The sequence below is a fragment of the Arachis hypogaea genome, chromosome 19 (assembly GCF_003086295.3).
Source record: "Arachis hypogaea cultivar Tifrunner chromosome 19, arahy.Tifrunner.gnm2.J5K5, whole genome shotgun sequence".
NCBI classification, from domain to species: domain Eukaryota; kingdom Viridiplantae; phylum Streptophyta; class Magnoliopsida; order Fabales; family Fabaceae; genus Arachis; species Arachis hypogaea.
In genome coordinates, this window is record NC_092054.1 from 105,966,118 (window position 1) to 105,971,264 (window position 5,147).

General features: G+C 37.6%; 1 non-coding gene across 1 annotated transcript; it reads left to right on the forward strand.

Moving 5' to 3' along the window:
* The first annotated feature begins 406 nt into the window (after positions 1–406).
* On the forward strand, positions 407–513 carry LOC112782005 (small nucleolar RNA R71). The gene has a single exon (XR_003192750.1). It is a non-coding gene; the product is annotated as a small nucleolar RNA R71 (small nucleolar RNA).
* Positions 514–5,147: the final 4,634 nt, after the last annotated feature.

Genomic DNA, 5,147 nt, shown 5'->3' on the forward strand with positions numbered 1-5,147 from the left:
TGGCCACGTTTTTAAGCGTGGCAAGAAAAGAAAGCGTGCCAACAAAAAAAGCGTGCCGATAGATCCACAAAAGCGTGGCGATAGAGCAACCGGCACGCTGGCAGATGTGACCCTTTCAAAAGCGTGCCGATAGCTCAAAAAAGCGTGGCAAAAAACTATCGGCACGCTTTTTTGCACTTTTTGGCACGCTTTTAAAGCGTGGCAAAAAGCTTATTTTCTTGTAGTGTCTATTGTTGCTTCTGTCTGAGGCATAAAAATACTCATTGTCGGCCACTGTCTCTATAACATCAATGGCTTCTTCAATGGTCTTCTTCTTGTTAAGGGAACCTCCAAATGAGTATTCTACAGCTTTCTTTGATTCACAATTCAACCCTTCATAAAAGATATGAAGTTGCACCCACTCATTAAACATATCAGGGGGCATTTTCTTGTCAAATCTTTGAATCTCTCCCAGGCTTCATAAATAGTCTCACCATCTTACTGTCTGAATGTCTGCACTTTAGTTCTCAGTCTGTTTACTTTTTGTGGAGGGTAGAACCTTGCTAAGAATCTATTCACCACATCTTCCCAGGTTGTCAAGCTCTCTTTGGAAAATGATTCTAGCCATTTTGTTGCTTTGTCCCTCAAAGAAAATGGAAACAATAGCAATCTATAGGTGTCAGGATGAACGTCATTAGATTTAACCGTATCATAGATCCTTAGAAATGTAGAGAGATGCTGATTAGGGTCTTCTTGGGCACTTCCTCCAAAAGAACAATTGTTTTGCACAAGAGTGATGAGCTGAGGCTTCAATTTGAAATTATTAGCATGAATAGTTGGCTTTTGAATGCTGCTACCACAGTTCCATGGGTTTGGATTGATGTAAGAGCCCATAACTCTCCTCTCTTCTCCAGCAGGGTTGGTTGCGCCTCCTCTGGCATGATTGTTCATCTCTCCTTCATGATGGTTTTCCATATCATCCTCCATGGTTATATCCAAGTCTTCCTCCTTTTCCTCTGCACCAATGGCCTTCTTTCCTCTTACTTCCCTCCTTAATCTCAGGAAGGTTCTCTCTGGTTCACTGTCAAAAGAGGTTGAAACCCCTCTTCTACCTGTCATACAAGTACCAAAATAAGTAGCGACCAGCAAGTGAAGATTTCAAAGTTAATGAAAAAGTGTCATTACAGCAATTGAGGCAATTAATCAAACAGTTAATGAGTTAGTGGATTAGTTTTGCTGGAAATTAAGGAAATAAAGAAAAATAAGAGAAACAACTAAAATTGCAGAAAGTAATTGTAACAGCAGAAATTGAAATTTAATTAACAAAAGAAAAGAAAAATGCCCAATTTAGTTATCCTCCAATTTAATAATTGTCAATACAAAACTAATCCCCGGCAACGGCGCCATAAACTTGATATCCTGAAAACTGTCTCTCAACAATTTTTTACCGGCAAGTGCACCGGATTGTCGTCAAGTAAAAACTCACTGTAGAGTGAGGTCGAATCCCATAGGGATTGGTTGGTTGATCAATGTTAATTGGAGAATTGTTCTAGTTGAACAAAATCAGAATTGAATTGGAATTGCAGAAAGTAAAATTGGTGAGAAACTTAAATTGCAGATAATTAAAGTGCAGAAGCTTAAATTGCAAGAAATTAAAAGGGAATGGAGATTTAGCATGAAATTAAAAAAGCAGAATATAAACAGAATGGGTAAGATCAGAGTAGGGGATTCATTGGATTTCAGGAGATATTGAACTCTCCGGATCAACTCATTTTCATTTCTTCCTCAAAGCATGAATAATTTCTCTAATCTCTCTAAGCATGAATAATTTCCCCAATGTCTTAGCTCACCAATCTCTCTAAGCATGAATAATTTCCCAATGTCTTGATTTAATTGCTCATGGGAAGAGATGAAATTCGCTCACTGATTAGACCACACAAATTCATAGATCAAAGTATTGGTAGGATTAAATGTCACAATATCCATCCAATCCCCAATTTAATCTAATGTGAGAAAGCAATTCTAGCATGAATTCCTCATCCCTCTCTCAAGGATCAGAGGAATTCCAATTATGGATAGCTTCTCTATCAAGACAACTATCAAATCGAATTGGGATCGAAAGCTTTCTAACAACAATCAAGAGAAAAGAAAGAAGAAGAAGATGAAAACTACTATTGATCCATTGAATTACAATAGAGTTCCCTAACCCAATGAAAGGGGTTTAGTTGTTCATAGCTTTCAGAATGGAAAATAGAATTGGAAAATACATTGCAAAATGAAAAAGTGTAGAAAGAGAATAAAATTTGGCAGAGTTTCAGTATCAGTCCTTCCACCCCCTAACTAACTTGAATCCTAAGCTATTTATACACTTTGTTCCATTGATCTTCAGTCCCTGAATTGGGCTTTTGGCCTAAATTGAAATGGGTTGAAGTTGCTCCAATTGGCTTCCATGCTTGTTGAGGAAAGATCTGCTTCAATATCATTGTTCTGATGCTCACGTTGGAGTCCACATTTTAGGGCCAACGTTGAGTCAAACGTCCTTCATAGAAAATTGATTTTAGACATTTTGAGCAACGTTTGACACAACGTTGGAGTGCCAAGGTTTTCGTGTCCACGCGTATGCGTGACCTACACGTGCGCGTGGATGGTACAATTCACCAGGTCACGCTTCTGCGCTGTCCATGCGTGCGCGTGTTTGCGGCCAAAATGTTCATCCATGCGTGTGCGTGACATACGTGTGCGCGTGGATACAATTTCCCAAACTTCAAATTTTAAAATATTTTCAAAGATGTTGGCATCAGCGTTGGACCAACAACGCTCCCTCCAACATTGATTCATCCACGCATGCACATCATGTACGCGTGCGCGTCGATGTATTTTTTCAAAATTATGATTTTGGAGCTCAGATCGCGCACGTTGGCGTCAACATTGGAGTGCCAACGTTCCCTCCAACGTTGGCCTATCCACGCATGCGCGTCACTCACGCGTGTGCGTGTATTGTCAAAAATGCACAATCCACGCGTGCGCGTATAGCACGCGTACGTGTCGCCACCGTTTCTCCAGTTTTTCAAAAAGTACTTTGTATCAAGCGTTGGAGGTAATGTTGGCTCACCAACGCCCCCTCCAACGTGGGTATCAGCTAATTTTGCAGCAGCTTCCATTTCAACGTTTGAGGCAACGTTGGTGGTCCAACTTGGCCATCAATGTTGCTTCCTCTTCATCCTTTTCATGGCCATTCTTCAACCTTCTTCCATGCATTTCTTCACCTGTCATCAACCAATATATGCATCAAAGCCTTGCTAACATCATGAGAGATTGCATCATTCTCAGCACACAAGTAATTATGGCCAAAGTCTCATAAAATTGCATCAAAATAACCATGGTTGAATGAATCAAGGCATACATGAATTTCTAACCCAAATGATTAGTGAAACTAGCCTAAGATGCCTTGGCATCACAACCTCTACCAATATACTATGAGCAAGAGCCATTCCAAGATGTATACTAATCCGATAGCTATTGGGGACCTCCTTGTGATTATCAACAACCTCCACCATATACCTATAAACCTCCTCCACAACATAGCCCTCAACCATACTCACAAGTCTCATACCACCAAACACCTTCATATGATCCTAATCCTTACCTACCACACCAACCACCATATGACTTATACTTAGAACCACCCACATTCCAACACAATTACTCCCAAAAACCACAATTCTCACATATACCATCTCAATATACACCATCTCCATACTCTTATCAAGATGAACTACCTTTCTATCATGAACCCTTCCTTCCAAGCAAAAAACTCTCATATCCAATCCAATCTCATAATTAAAATAAAACTGAAGGGGTTTGTGAAATTAGGGTAAAAGGTGGGTTGATTTCCAATTAATTTATATTTGGCTAAATAACCAACTCATTGTAGATATTGTAAAGATACACTACAAGAAAAATATGTTTTAGCGGCAAACTTTTAGTGGCAATAGCATAATAGCCAATAATTTTTTAATTTAAGTTATCTTTTTGCGATAATTATATATTTGCCATTATTACTATATATATTATAATGGCAATTATTTTTATTGCCGCTAAAAAATACATAAAAAAATTTAAAAACATATTTTAGTGGCAATTATTATTATTGCCACTAAATTATTATTTATTTTTACTTTTAATTTTAATTTTTTTAAATTAATACTAGCCATTTTTTAATTGCCACTAAAAAATTTATTATAATATTTTATTTAATTTCTTGAATTACAAACCTATGCAAGGAAGAGAGAACCTTGTCTCAGATATCCCACTGAACCTTGCCTCACATAACCACTCCTTGAAAACCCACTCCATCTCAGCTTTCTCCGTTGACAACCGCCCACCACCGCCGTCACAGGCCTTGCTTTCGCCTCCTATCGCTCTGCCTTTCCACGCACATCTGTCTTCTTGTTTCAACGTTCTGCCTCAGATCTAGGTCAAATCCGCGCCAGATCCACTTAGATCCGTGTTTGTTTTATGATTTGATTTATGTCTTTGCGTTTGTTTGAAGTGAAAATTCAAACTCTCTCTGATCTCACTATTCAAATTGATAATGTGTTTAGTTGCTTCATTAGTTCAGTATAATTTCATAATTTCTCTTCATTTGTTAATTTCTCTTCATTTATTAATTAGGTCTCAAATTTCTTTCTGTTTCTGCTTCGTTTGAAGGTTTTGGAAAAATTGTTCATGTGGTTTTTTTATTTTGTAGCAAAAGATTTTGTGCTTTCTTGTCCATTTTTGGAATTTGAAGATTCAAAGGTTACATTGTGTGTCGTTAAGCTTAATTTTGATTAGTCAAAGTTTTGTGACTTTGAAGTTTGAAAGAATGAACTCGATTTGTCCTCTCAGAATTTTATACCTGTTTTGGTCATAGATAGAATTGCTTAGCTTTGGTGATTTCTAAATTCTCAAGGCAATTATTTTTTCCATAATTTTTTGTCATGTAGCTTCTGCTATGGTGATCCATCCGCAGAGCGACGATTTCTTGTTGTACCTGTTCTCTACTTTAATATAAAGAAGAGATGGCATACTTGATTAATTAGTTCATTTTTGTTTATAGTCGCCACAAAACTAATCCATAATATAATGCAGATTTAAATGAAGCAATAAGAAAATGTGTGCTTTAA